We start from the raw sequence: 18,869 nt of genomic DNA on the forward strand, positions 1-18,869 counted from the left end.
TTTTAAAATGATCATTGATCTCACATATAATGAGGGAGACCATATGCTTGCAGGCTTCATACCACAGCCAATAGGTGTATTCACTGCTCATATTTATCAAGCAGATTGTTCCTCAAAGCTGGTTCCTTCCTGGCTTCAGCCCTTGGGTCTGTTTGTAGCTCTCCTGTTTCTCATAAAGTGCCATACTGAAGGAAAGAAAACACAAAAAGAAAGTGTCTCCATCCCATGGGCTTCCTTTGGAGATCACGGGCTCCCAGGCCCTTCAGAGATCATAGAATTTTTCTTATACCTTGCAGTTAGCAGGAAAAGAGAAATGAGAGTGATTTGGCTAATTAATGCCTTTTGTGTGCAGCCAATTAAAAGTTTTTCTTCACTATAAAGTAAATGGAATCAGGGAGCAGAACCACACCATTACACATCATTATTCATTTGGAGCAGCAGGCTTCCCAAGCTTCCATTTGAGTTGGCAACAGGCAGAACCATCCTCCCAGAACTGAGCCCTAATTGACCAGTCTCCTTCCTATTTCACACATATAGTGTAGGAAGAAAGTAGAAATATAGACTAAGATGATAGACAGATACAGGCTAAACATATGTTGTGATTGTACACTAAGCTGAAAGTTTTATTAATAAGTTCCAAACAAAGAAAGACAAGCTTTAAGGCAGATATCAAACTAATATCATGTTCTTATATAGGATGGGGCTGGGAATATGAACATAACTTGGATCAGTTCCACACACTGGCTTTTATTTCTGTTATATAATGACTGTAGTTCATATAGTCACAGACACAGGGCTAGAAGGGATTTTTAATATTTCCAGATTTTTGCACAGGGCAGAGAACAGAAGGAAGGTGCTGGAAGCCTATAGATAGGGTATAATTGGAGTCAATTCATACCAGCTCATGAAAACTGATTGCTCCATTTTTAATGTGAACATTTATTTCTTGGAAGATGGAAAATACTACAAAAAGGTTGTTGATTTATTGCTTTCTTGATTTTCTGGACTTTATAATGTGATGGAAAAAATGTTAATAATGAGATTAAACTTAAAAGTGTGTCATGTCCATATTTTTTGTGGTTGTTCCAGAAAGCTGATTGAGAAAAATTTGCCCAAACATCTCTGTCTAGTTCTTAGACTGGCTAGAATTTCTTGTGTACTATTAGAGGGAAAAGCATGCTCAAGGATTTGAGGTCTCCTTTAATTTCTATATCTGAAAACAGAGAACTCTGAGTGCCTTTGGCCTCCCAATAAAAGAAAAGATTATTAGGACAAGGATTATTAAGAGAGGAATGAAAGGACTGACTGACTGAATGATTGACTAAGAAGTGCAAAATGGAAATGTGGGAAAATCATGGGGCAATGGGAAAGTTGTTAGATTTGGAATTCAGAGGACCTGAATTTGATTCTTTATTCATAACCAAGATCTACTGCTTTTTTTAAAAGCCATTGTGTGGTTTTCTCAAAAGTATTCATCTAACAACAGCAACTTTGCAATTACCTTTTTTTAAACAAAGAACAAAAAATCAAACAGAACAAATAAAAAACCCTATAGAGCCAAGGAGGAGAAAACTATTGATTTATGAATCACTTATTCACCTAAACTAAGGGCTGTTCTCTTGCTTATGACACTTTAGACAAACATTTGACTTTGTGGGCCTTAGCTTCCACATCTTGAAAATAAGAATATACTACATGGCACAGTGGATAGATACTAAACTCAGAATCGAGAAGATCAGGACTCAAAACCTGTTTCATATATTTATTAGCTATGTGACATTAAGCAAGTCCATTAACCTATGTCTCATTTTTCTAATCTTTTAAATGAGGCAGTTGGACTTGATACTTCTAAGATCCTTTCTGATTCTAAATTGATGACCAAAGGACTGTGGTCCCAAAAATGTTTCCAGTTCTAAGTCTGTGATTATATAATTTCCACCCATTATAGAAGAAAATCTTTTAGTTGCTGATGAATGTGACTCATGAATCAGCAACTCCTTTTTTCTCCTTGAGAGGGAGGGGGCTCAGAGGATTTTTTGTTTGTTTCAATTCTTTATTAAAGAAGGCAATGGGCAAAAATGCTGTTATTGGATGAATACTTTTGGAAAAAAACATACGATGTGAAAAGTCCTAGATTTTGGTTATGAAAAATTATCAACCTTAGAACTACAATTCTGCTATATTTCAAATAGAAAATGTAATCCCCATTACTTTCATTCCCTAGCCTACCAACCAATTTGGTGGTATTTACCAACTATAGTACATATGTGGCAGTTCAGAAAAGAACCGTTAGTTTCTATTTTCAGCAATTATGTAACCAGAATATGGTTGGAAAAGAAGATTGATACTTTCTTCAGTGTAGTCAGGTTTACAGAGAAGCAGGGAACCTCTTTGTGAGAGAATTAACCTCTTTCATAAAATTGTCACCTTATGACATTTGTTTTCACAGTTCAACACTTAAAAGAAATGTCCTCTCCCTGATTTTTCTGTTAAAATGTTGGCACACTGCCACCAGGTGGTAACAGTAAAGTATAATAATAAAGCAGCCTAGACCCCTAGAGAGTGGTCTACTCAAACCCAGCCCTAGGAGCAACAACACATAACTTTAGGTAAAGAAGATCATTGTATAAACATCAAAGAAGATTTTTTTCTTTATTTTTCTTTATTACATACTTCTTTATTCCCTTCCCCCCCCAAAAAAAAATAGAACTCCTGTGTTATAAATAGGTTTTTCCTAACTAGATCTAAATTGACTTTTCTCTGTTCTGATACAGTAATTTGTATCAACATTGATCTTATATGGTATCATGATTAGAATATTAAATCTTTGTTATAATTCATCCTGAAATTTTAAATTGGCACTAAAAACCCTCTTGGCTGATTCTCCTTTCTGCTCTAGATTTTAGGCTTCAATACTTTTGATAGCTCACAATTCTCTTTTGGATTTTACTGATTTCCCGTAGGGGATCTTTTTTTCTGCTTGCTCCTTTAGCTGGCAGAAGAGCCAGCCGTTCTCTCTTTCAGTTTCTGCTGTTAGGGGTTTCATCTCCCTGAAGTTTTCTCATGATGGGTAACAAACAACAATAACAACAGCAAAAGCAGAAACCTCTACTCACAAGCCACTTATCTCCCTTATTGCTCTGGGGAGTAGTAACACCTACTCTGTTCCCTATGGCAGACCTGCAGCAAGTTTTCTCATGCTCTTTTTTTTTTTCTCTTTCTCTCTGTTCTCTTTCTCTTTCAATTCCTCTGTGAGTCTCTCTCTCTCTCTCTCTCTCTCTCTCTCTCTCTCTCTCTCTCTCTCTCTCTTTTTCTTTTTCTTTCTCTCTCTCTGTCTCTTTATCTCTCTCTTTATCTCTCTCTGTGTGTCTCTATCTCTCTGTTTGTCTCTCTCTTTATCTCTCTCTTTCTTTCTTTCCTTGCCTCCTCTATTTTGTTTGTTTTGGGTACTTCTTTTGTTCAGAATATATGCTTAATTTACTAATTCCTTATCTAATTCAACCCAGTAAAGGAAGCAATATGGAATTCTTGAGTTTTTTGTTTTGTTTTGTTTTAGCAAATAGTGAGGTTTTGTCATCAAATGTTGGGAAGAGAGGGTTTTAGACTCCAACTATATATTGGGATTGTGGGCCTGTGTAGCAAGGTATCTTAAAAGAATTTGTAAGCATAGACCATCTCCAAATCGAGAGGTAGAGATTTTATTATGCTCCCTAACAGAACTCACAATAAACTAGGAGGGAAACTCCCATTAAGAAGTGACAAGTTCTTAAAGAAGTTCTTAAAGAAGAAACACTATTACTACTGTTTATTTGGATTGGGGTGGGGGGGAGGGATAGGGGAGGGAATAACAGTATAAATAGGTCTTTTATAGAGAAAGTATGACCTTGAGAGTTGACATCATAACTTGACTTTCTGATTGGATACAGTAAACTGTGGGGTCTTGATGATTTTGTCAATTCAAAGAACAAAAGGCCACTTGAGGGAGATAACCCTGTAAGTACCCCTCCATGCTTGCCTCTGGAGCAGCTTAGCCTGTAAAATTCAGGGTTTCTCTCCATAATACCACTCCCAGATCCAGGATCTGGGGATCTTTTTCTCCATCTTCATCAGAACAATGGACAGAGCACAAGAATTTCAGGCAGAGGAAGTATATCCACATACTGCCTTTGTTTTTTACTAGGTAGATGGCCATGGGAAAATTACTTCATTTCTCTGAGCCTCAGTTTACTCATCTGAAAAATGAAGAAGTTGAATCAGTGACATTTACGATGTCCTAACTATATCATCCCAGGACTTTAATACTTATCTGGTTCTACCATTTCCTGCCTTGATCTTGGAAAGTTATTTAACTTATTTGGGTCCCAATTTCCTTATCTAAAAAATGAGGGCTTGAATCAGATGATCTGTTAAAATGACCTCTTCTAAGTCTATAAATATTTTAGATATTGGCTTTTTAAAAAATTAATTTTTGTTTATCACTTTCATTTCCCTTTACAGCCTCACTTGCAGAGACTCATTACTTGTAAAACAAGGAGTTGAAAAAAGAAGGAAAAAAATCACTCAGCAAAACTAACCAGCAAATACAATATTATAGGCAATATTCTGCAAACATATTTTATTCACCTCTACAAAGAAGGGAAGGAGGAGAATTTTCATATAGGGACTATGCATGACTGTTAATTTCTTCAGCTCAAATTACTCCTTGCTGGGTCAAAATTAAATCCAAAATATTGATTCTTTTTTTGTTCTGTCTATCACTTTTTGAATGATCAGATTATCCTGAAGAGGATAACATAAAGTGAAAAGAAGGGATAGTAGATGATCTAAGTACTTCACTTTTATGGAAATATATATATATGTGTGTGTGTGTGTGTGTGTGTGTGTGTGTGTGTGTGTGTGTGTGTAAATTCAATAACACCTATCTTACAGTTTTATGTGGGAATTAAATGATAATGTTTGTAAAATACTTAGTACAATGCGTGGCAAACAGTATATTCTATCAAAATCCTAGCCACTATTACTACTTCAATATCCTTTTTAGTAAAATTTGAAAATAATAAGATGCAATATTTTTTTCTAAAAAGTCCTTTCTAAACTCCTGGAGAAAGCCTCTTGGAAAGGTGGGTGATAGGTCCAAGATAAAAAGTCTTTTCTTATGTAAATGGATTAAGGTCAGTACCCTCTTTTTCTATCAGTCACTTTACTTGGTTTCCATTCTAAATATACCAAATCTCATCACCAAGGAGATCAATTTAGCTTTGATACTCAAAACCTCAGTTCCCCTCAATTGTCTCTCCTCTCTGATTGAAGAGCTAGAAGGCTGAACAATAAACTTCTTCTCAAAGCTTCTTTTCTAGAGGATTCAAAACTTTCCAGTTAACTCCTCTTTTTCATCAGCTGCTCCCCTAAATTAATAATATTTAAAGAAGATAAATATAATTCTAATAAATTTTTAAATTGTAAAAATGTTATACAAATTAATACAAATTTTGCCTTCATCAACCCTCTTTTTCTTTGATATTCCCCAGTCGCCCTTCATATACTTCAATCCCCAATAATATTGTATGCTTTAAGAATAGGAGTATTATTGGATGGGATTACAAGAAACACAGGTTGCCTAATGACTAAGCATCTCTTTTATTTTCTCATCCTTTACTTTCCGCTCCTCTCTCCTTTGTACTCTTCTTATTTCCTTCTTTACCTTTATCTTTCCTTTTTTTATTTTTATATCTTTTTTTTCCTTCTCCACTGCTTTATTTTCCTCTCCTTCCTCCCCACTTTTCTTTTCATCATGTCCCTATCATTCATTCTATCTCCTTCCCCTATATATAATTAGCTCATTAAAAGGATGCTTTTTCTGAATTTGAAATAGCTTCTTCACCATTAGACTGTACACTCCACTTTATCACTCCATCAGTAAGTGAGAAGTTTGATCTGACTTTGGAGCATCCTTATTCTGAACAAGGAATCATAATTATGCATATCTATGAATTTATGTCTGTGTGAAACACCTTTTCAGTGAAATAATACTGAAATTCCAAAAACCTAGGATTTTTTTAAAGTATTCACCTTTCAGATAAAGAGTTTGCATGAGACCGTATAAAAGGAAGGGAACTTTTTAAGCTGAACTTAAGAACCTGAAAACAGGGTTATATTCTGAAGTATCTTCTGAAGCAGAACTATAATACTTCAATGTAATAAGACTGCATATTAAAATAGCTGAAGTAGAAAAGAAGTGTGTGTGTGTGTGTGTGTGTGTGTGTGTGTGTGTGTGCACATGCACCTATAAAATGTACCACCTACCAAAGTAATTATTACTTACCATTTCTTTTACTGCTGTAACTGCCAGACCTGACCTTGTTTATCCTTGGAACTCATGTTCTAGAGGCAGAAAGGGGATTGTGTGGGCTGTGAGGGAACAGCAGGATTCCTGACTTCCTACAATGATGTTGATTTTAATAGATGGCCAGAGTGATTCCTTTCACATTTTCAGTAACTGGTTTGTTTTTTTTTTTTTTTCTTTTTTTTTTTTCCCTTAAGAATCTAATCAATCAAACCGGTTTAGTTGGTACAAGCGTGGTAAGATTTTAAATTTGGGTATGGTTATTTTCTTAACTTTTAAATGAATATCTGACCAGAATTTGAAAGAATTTATTAATATTGTGTATACAGGAAATAACTGACAAATGGGGAGTAGAGGGAGGACCCAAACTAAGAATAATAGAGAGAGAAAAATTAAAAATGAAAATTGTGCTTCTGAAAAAGTTTTCATCATTTCAGGAAAGAGATCTGTTTAAGAGATCTCAGCTGTGCTCATTTTAAGTGTCCACAATTAAACAAATAATTTCTCTGTAACATGAATTAAAGAGGAGGCCAAACCTCATTTCTTTTTTTTTTTTTAATTTTATTTTATTTAATAATAACTTTGTATTGACAGAATCCATGCCAGGGTAATTTTTTACAACATTATCCCTTGCACTCGCTTATGTTTCGTTTTTCCTCTCCCTCCCTCCACCCCCCCTCCCCCCAAGATGGCAAGCAGTCCTATATATGTTAAATATATTGCAGTATATCCTAGATATAATACATATTTGCAGAACCAAACAGTTCTCCTGTTGCACAGGGAGAATTGGATTCAGAAGGTAAAAATAACTCGGGAAGAAAATCAAAAATGCAAATAGTTCACATTCGTTTCCCAGTGTTCCTTCTTTGGGTGTAGCTGTTTCTGTCCATCATTTATCCATTGAAACTCAGTTAGGTCTCTTTGTCATAGAAATCCACTTCCATCAGAATACATCCTCATACAATATCGTTGTCGAAGTGTATAATGATCTCCTGGTTCTGCTCATCTCACTTAGCATCAGTCCATGTAGGTCTCTCCAAGCCTCTCTGTATTCATCCTGTTGGTCATTTCTTACAGAACAATAATATTCCATAACATTCATATACCACAATTTACCCAGCCATTCTCCAATTGATGGGCATCCATTCATTTTCCAGTTTCTAGCCACTACAAACAGGGCTGCTACAAACATTTTGGCACATACAGGTCCCTTTCCTTTTTTTAGTATCTCTTTGGGGTATAAGCCCAATAGAAACACTGCTGGATCAAAGGGTATGCACAGTTTGATAACTTTTTGGGCATAATTCCAGATTGCTCTCCAGAATGGTTGGATTCGTTCACAACTCCCCCAACAATGCATCAGTGTCCCCGTTTTCCCACATCCCCTCCAACATTCATCATTATTTTTTCCTGTCATCTTAGCCAATCTGACAGGTGTGTAGTGATATCTCAGAGTTGTCTTAATTTGCATTTCTCTGATCAATAGTGATTTGGAACACTCTTTCATGTGAGTGTAATAGTTTCAATTTCATCATCTGAAAATTGTCTGTTCATATCCTTTGACCATTTATCAATTGGAGAATGGCTTGATTTTTTATAAATTTGAGTCAGTTCTCTATATATTTTGGAAATGAGGCCTTTATCAGAACCTTTAATTGTAAAGATGTTTTCCCAGTTTGTTGCTTCCCTACTAATCTTGTTTGCATTCGTTCTGTTTGTACAAAGGCTTTTTAATTTGATATAATCAAAATTTTCTATTTTGTGATCAGTAATGGTCTCTAGTTCATCTTTGGTCACAAATTTGTTTCTCCTCCACAAGTCTGAGAGATAAACTATCCTATGTTCCTCTAATTTATTTATAATCTCGTTCTTTATGCCTAGATCATGGACCCATTTTGATCTTATCTTGGTATATGTGTTAAGTGTGGGTCCTTGCCTAATTTCTGCCATACTAATTTCCAGTTATCCCAGCAGTTTTTATCAAATAATGAAATCTTATCCCAAAAGTTAGAATCTTTGGGTTTGTCAAACACTAGATTGCTATAGTTGACTATTCTGTCTTGTGAACCTAACCTTTTCCACTGATCAACTAATCTATTTCTTAGCCAATACCAAGTGGTTTTGGTGACTGCTGCTTTATAATATAATTTTAGATCAGGTACAGCTAGACCACCTTCATTTGATTTTTTTTTCATTAATTCCCTTGAGATTCTCAACTTTTTATTGTTCCATATGAATTTTGTTATTATTTTTTCTAAATCATTAAAATATTTTCTTGGAAGTCTGATTGGTATAGCACTAAATAAATAGATTAGTTTAGGGAGTATTGTCATCTTTATTATGTTCGCTCGGCCTATCCAAGAGCACTTAATATTTTTCCAATTATTTAAGTCTAACTTTATTTGTGTGGAAACTTTTTTGTAATTTTGCTCAAATAATTCCTGACTTTCCTTTGGTAGGTAGATTCCCAAATATTTTATGCTATCAACAGTTATTTTGAATGGAATTTCTCTTTGTATCTCTTGCTCTTGGATTTTGTTGGTGGTGTATAAAAATGCTGAGGATTTGTGGGGATTTATTTTGTATCCTGCTACTTTGCTAAAATTATGAATTATTTCTAATAGCTTTTTAGTAGAATCTCTGGAGTTCTCTAGGTATACCATCATATCATCTGCAAAGAGTGATAGTTTGGTTTCCTCATTGCCTACTCTAATTCCTTTAATCTCTTTCTCGACTCTTATTGCAGAGGCTAGTGTTTCTAATACAATATTGAATAATAATGGTGATAGTGGGCAACCTTGCTTCACTCCAGATCTTACTGGGAAAGGTTCCAGTTTTTCCCCATTGCATATGATGCTTACTGAAGGTTTTAAATATATGCTCCTGACTATTTTAAGGAAAAGTCCTTTTATTCCTATGCTCTCAAGTGTTTTTATTAGGAATGGCTGTTGGATTTTATCAAATGCTTTTTCTGCATCTATTGAGATGATCATATGGTTTTTGTTTGGTTGGTTATTGATATAGTCAATTATGTTAATAGTTTTCCTAATATTGAACCAGCCCTGCATTCCTGGTATAAATCCTACTTGGTCATAGTGTATTATCCTGGGGATGATTTTCTGTAGTCTTTTTGCTAATATTTTATTTAAGATTTTAGCATCAATATTCATTACCAAACCTCATTTCTTAAACATATAGAGAACTGAATCAAATTTATAAGAATATTAAGCATTCCCCATTTGATAAATGGTCAAAGGGCAATTTTTAGAAAAGAAATCAGATATCTATAATTACATGAAAAAAATGCTCTAAGCCACTATTGTTTAAAGATGTGTCATGAAAATAGTTCTGACATACTTCCTCACACTATCAGATTGGCTAACATGACAAAAAGAAAAATTAAAAATGGAGGAGATGTGAAAAAATAGGGAGACTACTGCACCACTGGTGTTGTGAACTGACACAACTATTCTAGATAATAATTTGAAACTATATCCAAAGGATTGAGTAACTGTGCACACATCTTTGGCCCAGCACCACCACTGGTAGCTCTATATGTCAAAGAAAATGGAAAAGGACTTTTTTGTGTAGCAAAGAATTGGAAATTGAGGGGATGCCCATCAATCTTTGATGGTAGATGATTATGAATGAATACTATTGTACTATAAGAAATAAAAAGCAGAATAATTTCTGAAAATCTAGAAAGACATATCAAATGGTGCAAAATGAAGTGAATGGAACCAGGAGAACACTGTACAGAGTAACAGCAATATTTTACAAAGATCAACTGTGAATGACTTAGCTGTTCTCAGCAATACAATTATCCAAAATAATTCTGGAGGACTTATGTTGAAAATGCTTTCTACATCTAAAAAAAGAATTGATGGAGAATAAATATAGGCAGAAGCATACTTAAATCTTCTTAGAGCTTTTTTTTATTCTGTGTTTTCTTCAACAACATGGATAATATGGAAATGTTTTATATGACTGCACACATATAATCTACATCAAATTGCTTGACTTTTCAAGGAGGGAAGAAGGAAGGGAGGAAGAAAGAGAACTAAAAACTCAAAAAAATTTTAAAGGGCTATTAAAATTTTTTACATTATATTTAGAAAAATAAAATGTGAAATAAAAAAGAAGCTACCTAACACAGAAAATAAGCATATTCTCCATAATTGATTTACTAATGCCTGAAATTCCACAATTAGAGATGCATTTCTTTGGATTAATCTCCTCTTCTTTCCTACTTGTTAGATCATCTAAATGTTATACATCAAATCTTATCAGTTACTTGTATTTCAGTGAGAATTAAAGAAGTATATTCTTTCATCAATAAAAATTTTGATTGGAGAGAATAAATGAAGATACTTAGGGAATAGAGATGATTGAGAAGTTGTTGTGGGTATGGATGAAGAAAGAGGGGCAAATAAGCAGTGAACAGAACACTGGGCCTGGAATTAGGATAGATCTGAATTCAAGTTCAGACAGACACATTAGCTATGTGACTCTGAGCAAGTTACTCAACACCTGCCTGCCTCAGTTTCTCAATTATAAAATAGAATACTAATAGCATCTACTTTGCAGCATAGTCATGGAGATCAAATAAGATAATATTTGCAAAGCACTTACTGTAGTGACTAACCCATAGTAGGTGCTATATAAATTGTAGGAGGAGGAGTAGTAGTAGTAGTAGTAATATTAGCAGCAGCAACAGTAGCAATAGAAATAAATATCCATTCAAATTCATTTTACATGGAGTCATTCCCACTTTACTTTATTCTTCCTTAATACTTAATTTCTTTTTATCTCAAATTATTTCTGATTTTTCTTGCATTTTATGAGTAATTGAATCATTGCCAGAATTGTTGAGATGGTTTAAAACATGCTGTTATAATCCCTGAGTATATATGTTCTTGCTTTCACCATGAAGCTTTATTTCCTATAATTTTGGGGAAATGGATTCTCAAGATTTCATGGAAATCCTAGTTTAAAAACCTTATTTTGTTGTTAATTATGAAATTATACCTTGTTTTCTGAGTGGTTCATTACTAAGCAGTTCATATGACAATTAGTAGGTTAGACTGCACTTGCAATTAAAAATACTGGAACTACCTGGGACCCTTCTAAGCAACTGACTATAATAAACTGGATCCCTGATGTGGAGGTAGGTGTTTGGGAAGGATAAAAAAGAAGTACTCAATTCAATAGGAAAATAAAGGAAAGTGATGGCTTTTGGTAAGACTTAAAATGTGCCTTATGACCACTTCCTGATGAAATTCTCCTTTTGAGTTTGCAGTCTCATGGATCTCATGATTTTTAATAGGGTTGTTTCATAACCGAGTATGAAAATAGGATCTTTGTGTATATTTAAATGTTTATATTATATTAAATGTTATATATTATTGATAATAATGATAATGATAATAATAGCTAATATTTGCATAGCTCTTTAAGTTCTCAGGAACTCTTTGACTCTTACAACAATAATATGATGTATCATAGCCATTTCATAGATGATGAAACTGAGAGTAGGAGGCAATAAATGACCTGCCCAGGGTTGCATTGCTAAAAATATCAGGATTCAAACTGGGATCTTCCTGACATCTAATTTAGCATTCTGGATTTCCTTTTTCCTGAAATAAATACCTTACAAACATATATTAGTTAGACTTTGGAATCATCGGATTATAAACTTAATAATTTGAGAACACATTTGACTTTTATTACTAAAAAAAATTATTTCATAAAGGAGTCAGGTCTCATAATTCTCGTAGGTTACTTTCATAACTGAACATTTTATCTGTATATTGAAATAATTGAGTTTGCTAATAATTGTTAAATTCACATTTTAAAAAAGATTTTTAAAAGGAAGACATTAGAATTTTAATTAATTATTTAAATAGATCTACAGACATAGTAGTGGCTGTTAAGTCAGAAAGACCTGAATTCAAATCCAGATGCAGACACTTGCTGTGGAATCCTGACCAAGTCACTTAAATTACTATTTGCCTGTTTTAGCATAGTGCCTGACACATTGTAGATACAATAACCTTCCTTCTTTCCTTCCTTACTTCTCTCCTTCCTGCCTTATCAATTGAGAGACCAGTCTTGATTTGGCATGTGTCCCTCCTCCTATTAAAAATACAAACTAATATAGAAAAATTTAAATATGGCCAATGTTTGTATATGTTTTATTTAATTTACTTTTTTCTGAGAGGCTTCTGTTGGAAATGGGGAAGATCACTAAGCAATGGTTTTTAAAAATTATATGTATGTGTGTTGTATAGATAGATATAAACATATTATTTAAGTATGTTTATATCTATGTTTATCTCTATATCAATATATAGATAGATATGTTTATATCTATAAATATTTCCTTTTTTTTTTAAATGGAGGGGAGGGAAGTGTTACAGGAGTGCAAGTCAAAGGATCAATTTGAAAACTATTTTGATAGTGCATGAATGTTGTAATGAACCTTGTATTAGGGTAGTAGTCACAGAAATACAAAGAGGATATTTGCAAGAGATGTAGAATTGGTAGAATTTACTTGACAACCAATTGGAGATTAATATGAAATATGAGATTAAAAAATTAAAAGGTCCATAGCATATTTTTAAAATCTATTTTGGCACAAAATTATATTAAAAGTATTTACTATTAAAGTCAAAGATTTAGAAATAGAATAGACCTCAAGTCTTTACTAAATCCAATCCCCTCATTTTATAAATGAGATAATTAAAATCCAGAGAAATTAACTGTATTGCTTAAGGTCCCACAAATAGTATATTGAATTAATATTTTGAAATAAAGTAATTTTATAATATGAGTGAGACTCAGGAGTCTGTGAAATTTTTTAATATTTCAAAAAATATGTTTCAAAATAATCAGTTCTTTTGTAATCTTTTGCATTTTATATTATGTATTTAAAACCATGATTCAGAAGAATCCAGAAAGGCATATAGTGAGTACACACACACACACACACACATACACACACAATCCCTAAATTGGATAAAAAAATCTTCTGGATCCAGAAATACTATATTTTATTTTAAAATATATTTTTAAAAAACCAGCATCATAATGACACTTTTTTTAATGCCTAGTCAATCAACCAGTATATTCACACCTGATTGGTAGTATAAACATTACAAAATAAGGATAAAAAAAAAAGGATTACTCCACACAGAAATATTTAACCATTGTATTGTTTCCTCTTATACATAAGGATGTTCCTCCATGCTGGCAAATAAATGAAACTAATGTTACCAGCTGTGTAAAATATTTAAAAAAAAAAAAAAAAAAGGTAGATACTCCCCACACCCAATGTAATTAGGTGGACAGGAACCTAGACAGGATTGATTAGAAGGATAAAGGGAACCATTGGGAAAGTGAAAGAAGGAATTTTCTACATAGATTATCTATGCAAGATCTTTGTGCCTGTGTGTCATACATATATGTGTATATGTATGTATATGTATAAGTATGCATACATATTTATAATTCACTTAGAATTTATAATTCTTTCAACTCAGCAAATAACTTTATTTTCTACTGCCGCAACAACTGCTCCTTCTTTAGAAAATAAATTTCTTTAAATAATAGGAACACTTATTTGAATATAGGAACTGACTTTGGTGAATCAAAAACAGCCTTAAATCAAGGGATTCTCACTATATATGAAAAATCTATGATCAGCAGCATAATACAGTGAATTTGAAAAGTCTACCACCCTCCAACAACTGTGCTTCTACTGCATTTAATTCTGGAAGATACATGCTCTTGTCTCCTCTCACTTTCTTGTTCTTGAAACTGTAGTTATTCTTTAGGGGAAAATAACATTGAGTCTGATCTCGTGGTAAATATAAGATGATTAAATTACCTTCTAGAACTAAACTGCTCCCTCAGTCAAGGCCAAACAAGAAGCAAACCAATATTTTCTAGGACATGGTCAGCGCTGATCATTTAAAGGGATTCATTGCCCAAGAGTTATAAATGGCAATAAAGGATTTTGAAGTTGGAAGAATTTTTTATCTTAATCTAACCCTCTCGTTTGATTGTTTTTACTTCAAACAATAGAGTTATTCAATAATTATTTATTGATGATATGTACCAGGCATTATGCTAAATTCTGGGAATACAAAAAGAGGTAAAAAACAATCCCTGTCCTCAAGGAGTCCACAGTCTTCTAAGGGAAACAACAACAAAAACAATGTACAAACAAGTTATATATAGGACAAATAGGACATAATCACAGAGGGAAGGCACTAGAATGATAAAGGTTTGAAAAAGGCTTTTCATAGAAGGGAGGAGTTTAATGAAGCTTGAAGAAGCCAAAAGATTCAAATGATGACAAAGATTATTCTTTTTAGTACCTTTGTTCATGTAAGGAGTATTTGAGAAAGACCTCTAACATATTAAAATATAGGCCCTATGATAGACTTATGAAAAAATGTGGACCAGCAGTTCACAAAATGATTAAACATGAATGGATTTTGATCATTACACAGAACAGAAAATATCCAAAATGAAGGAATCAGATTTATTTAAATATTTTCTACTTAAACTCTTAAGCACCAATCACTTGACTAGGAGCTAGAAATAGGCCCAAAAAATTTTTTTCTTTGTCCTCAAGAAACTTACATTCTCTTGGAGGGAGGAAAGTAAGAAGAAATAAAACTTATTCAAAGATGAATTAATTAAAGGTAATTTGAAGGCAATGGAGGCAATGGGAACTTTAGAGAGAAGATAGTACTTGAGTAGGGTCCTGAAAGAAAATAGTGATTGTGAGAATTCTTCAGAAGACATCTTGCCTATCCCTAAGACCTGAATGAGAATCTTATCTGCAAGATAACTAGCAAGCAGTTATTCTTAAAAGACTACATCAAGGAGGAAATGCCTCCTCAGGAGAAACAATAGTTCCACTTTGTAAGCCCCTCAATTTACAGATAAGAAAACTGACACCCAGAGTTAGTAGATTTAAGGCTAACATTTAAACCAAGGACTTCTAAAATCTGGCACTAGGCTAAGTCAACTATATCATATTACTCTTCAAATATGTCCAATTAAATGCTGAATTCAGTTTACTAAGATAGTCTCCAAAAATTGATTTCTTTCTTTGTACAAGAGTATTGGGTCTTAAACAGTCATTTGCTTTGTTTCATAATATTTTAAACCATTTGTCTGAGAAAAGAAAAAAATAACATCCTATTGAAACATGCAAGAGTCATTTTCTGTGAGTGTGAAAGAGTTTCAGGGAGATTAGAAGCAATTAGTTAAAGTAGGCCCTCAGAATCACAGGATTTGAAAACAGATAGCTTTCAATGTCGTGTCAAAAGTATCTTTCAATATTTTGCTAAAAAATTGGAACATTATGTCCTTAAATACTCATTAGAGACCTAGAAGAGAAGTATGGAGAATTCAATTCCTATATTTTGGACTTTTTTGTTTGAACTTTTAACTAACCTATTTTTTTCCATTTCTTTTTCACTCCACTTACATTCTGTTGCTGTAGTAGCTGGCATTTATACAGCTGTTTTCTCCCTTGATCTGCTGAATAAGGTCCTGATTATTTTCAAACAACTTTTGTAATTAGCTTTGAAGAAGCAAATTGCTATGTTATGTACTGTATATCTGTGATTACGATAAACTGTTCTTTTTTATCACGCTGCAGTGTGGGCTTTAATTGGCAAGCTCCAGCAGTCTGGTGATCATTCCATGAACTTGCTTCTATATGTTAAGGAAAAAAATAAAGACTATGCAACAAGCAACAAGAGAAGACCGATATTTTATGCTAGCCTGGGGTTTAAAATATTCTATCAAATCAAAAAACCTTACTATAATATAAAGGTGTGATTTCCCTGGAATACTAGCAGAAATCCCTATGGCCCAGAGGTCATTAACATGGTCTGTGCCTTTATACAGATTGTCCCCCTGTATGTCCCCTTTTCACCCCAGCCTCTTAGAATCTCTACTTCCTTCAAGCTTCAAATCAAGTGCCAAGAGGAAGCCTCTCCTGACTCTCCACTTGCTAGCATCCTCCTCCTCCCCTCCCCCAGTTATCTTGCATTTACTTTATGGTTTATGTTAGCTATGTATGTGCTATTTGCCCCCCCCACCCACACCCCCGCAAAAAAATGAATCCTCCTTGAAGACAGAAACTGTTGAATTTTTGTCTTTGAATTCTGGATGCTAAGAATGATTGGCACATATTACTATGTGCACTTAATAAAAATCTTGCTGAGAGAATCTTATTGAGTCTGGTACTTTTAGTTAAGGTATAGGAGTCAAACTCCCCCACAAATACCTTAACAAGATCTAAAAAGGCACCACATGGGATAATAAAAAGAAACACTGAAGAGAATCACTAATATGCCTTTATTCTATGATGACATGAAAATGGACAATGAGGATACTTGAGAGAGGCAGAAGCCAGACCAAGCTTCATGAAGATTGAGGTGGGGAGCAATGCTATCCCAAACTCCCTTCAGTGAAACCAATGGGTTCTTAACCTTGGCTCTCAGAGATATAGTTGGAGACAAAGGCAGGTGCCATAGGTCAGGGAAGCACCAGGGAGTCATGCCTTACAGCCCTTTGAGCCAAAGCTAGAAAGGAGGGGAAGGCAGAACAGGAGTCTGGGTGAGGGATGCTGGAGGCTTGGTGCAAGATTTCCCACCTAGCAAGGCTGCAGCAAGGATGGAACCAGCTTCCAATGGAATAGGATACAGAAAAGATGAGGCTAGAACCTGTGTTGGCCCACAGGGAGGTGGAAATCAGAAGATAAGGGACTCTAAGCTCCAGTTGTTCTATTCAGAATTGTAGCAACAGCAGCATTCTGAGTAAGGGATTCCAAGAGGCAAAGATGAGATGAGGAGACCATTCTCCAGATAGCAATTGGCCTGTACAATGGCAGAAAGGTGAGATAGAGAAAGAAACAGACAGACAGAGAAAGAGAGGGAAAGGGAGGAGAGACCAACAAAGGAAAAGAGAAGAAGAGAGGGAGAGGGTGAGGGGGGGGTGAAGGAAAGAGGGAGGGAGGAAGAAAGAGGGAGAAAGAGGCAAGGGAAGGGAAGAAAGGAAGGAGGAAGAGAAGAAGAGGGAAAGAAGGAGGGAGAAAGGGAGAAGGAGAAGGGGAAGGTAAAGGGGGAAGAAGAGAAGGAGAGAGAAAGAAGGGAATGAAGAGAAAGAGGAACAAAAGGGGGAGAGGGAGAGGAAGAAAGGGAGAGGAAGAGGAAGAGAGGGGAAGGAATAGAGGGAAAGGAAGAGATAAAGGAGGAAGGAGAAAGGGAGAGGGAAAGGGAAAAAGGGAGAATAGTTAAAGATTTAGAAAAGTTTAAACTTGACTCCTTCCATTACCTCTACTCTCCCTACCTCAATTCCCATGTTCTTTGGCTCCCATCCCTGTCTCTTGTGTTGCTAAGTGCCCAAATTTCTTTTCCCTCCCTTTCCCACACCCCTACCTACAGAGTCTGAAGGAGATAGCTGAGAGATTTTTTGCTCCACAGCATGATATGACCTGCTTTGAACAAAGGAAAAACATTTAATCAAAGGCCCAGTCATTGTATCTGACAAGTATGTAATCTTCCCTACTCATAGCTCTCCACACCTAAGAGACAAAGATGGTCTGTTGGGTTTTTTTGTTTGTTTGTTTGTTTGTTTGTTTTTTGGGTCAGTTTTCTAGGACATGGATTATTGATTATTTGGGGGGAGGGGATGATATAGCAGGGGTGAGCAGAATGTGGAATTGCTGAGTCCCTCCCCTATCCACTGAATGAGATTAGAAAGTAAGTCCACACATAGGTGGACACTTCCAATGCACATGAACTTCTGTAGTAGCCCTGACTGATAAATCGTACACTCCACTGCCTGCTGGAATGACTCATCCAGCTGTTAATTGTTTTGGTCCTTATGACTGGGAGCTATCCCCAAGATGTTGCTGATGAAGTGTATGTGCATGTTATGGAATGGGGAAGAGGTTAGAGATAGACTCTAGTCAAAGAAACTTTCTCTCTCTGATTTGTAAGAGAAATTGGAGACAAAAACTTTGATGTTCTTTTTAGACCCTTATTTTTTGGGACTTCCCCCTCCCCCAACATTTTCTCTCCTTCAGACTTCCAGCTGAAAAAATAAAGAGATTCAGGAAAGGGGAGGGAGAGTAATGAGGTGAGAATAGGGTTAAAGTGGAGGGAAAGACATTTTACTCCCTTTCCCTATTAGCTTCATTGGTGACTTGTAGCATTAAGGAAAAAAAAAAAAATGGAATAAGCCAGTTAAAGTCTTGAGTAAGGAAGGCACCATCATTCCAATTTTACAGGTGGGGAAATAAGCTGAGCACAAAATACTCTTGAAGTGACATATTCAAAGTCACAATAATTTGTGTCGGAATGGGGACCTGAACCTGGGCACTCTGAGTGCATATTTAGGTTTAAACAGCATATTCCCTTACATTTCTTTGGATTAGATGACAGCCTCCAGCCTTTACTCCTATAAGTAACTATATCATTCCTGAAAAGGAACTTTT

The 18,869-nt window shown here is 34.8% G+C and overlaps 1 long non-coding RNA gene across 2 annotated transcripts in view; it reads left to right on the forward strand.

The window, feature by feature from the left end:
* The window catches only part of LOC127538154 (uncharacterized), a 136,510-nt gene that overhangs the window by 112,264 nt on the left and 5,377 nt on the right, over window positions 1-18,869 (forward strand). For both annotated transcript variants that reach the window (XR_007947689.1, XR_007947688.1), the window contains exon 2: window positions 17,815-17,920. This is a non-coding gene — a long non-coding RNA (uncharacterized LOC127538154). The remainder of the gene's footprint in view (window positions 1-17,814; window positions 17,921-18,869) is intronic.

This window comes from Antechinus flavipes, chromosome 5, assembly GCF_016432865.1.
Source record: "Antechinus flavipes isolate AdamAnt ecotype Samford, QLD, Australia chromosome 5, AdamAnt_v2, whole genome shotgun sequence".
Lineage (NCBI taxonomy): Eukaryota > Metazoa > Chordata > Mammalia > Dasyuromorphia > Dasyuridae > Antechinus > Antechinus flavipes.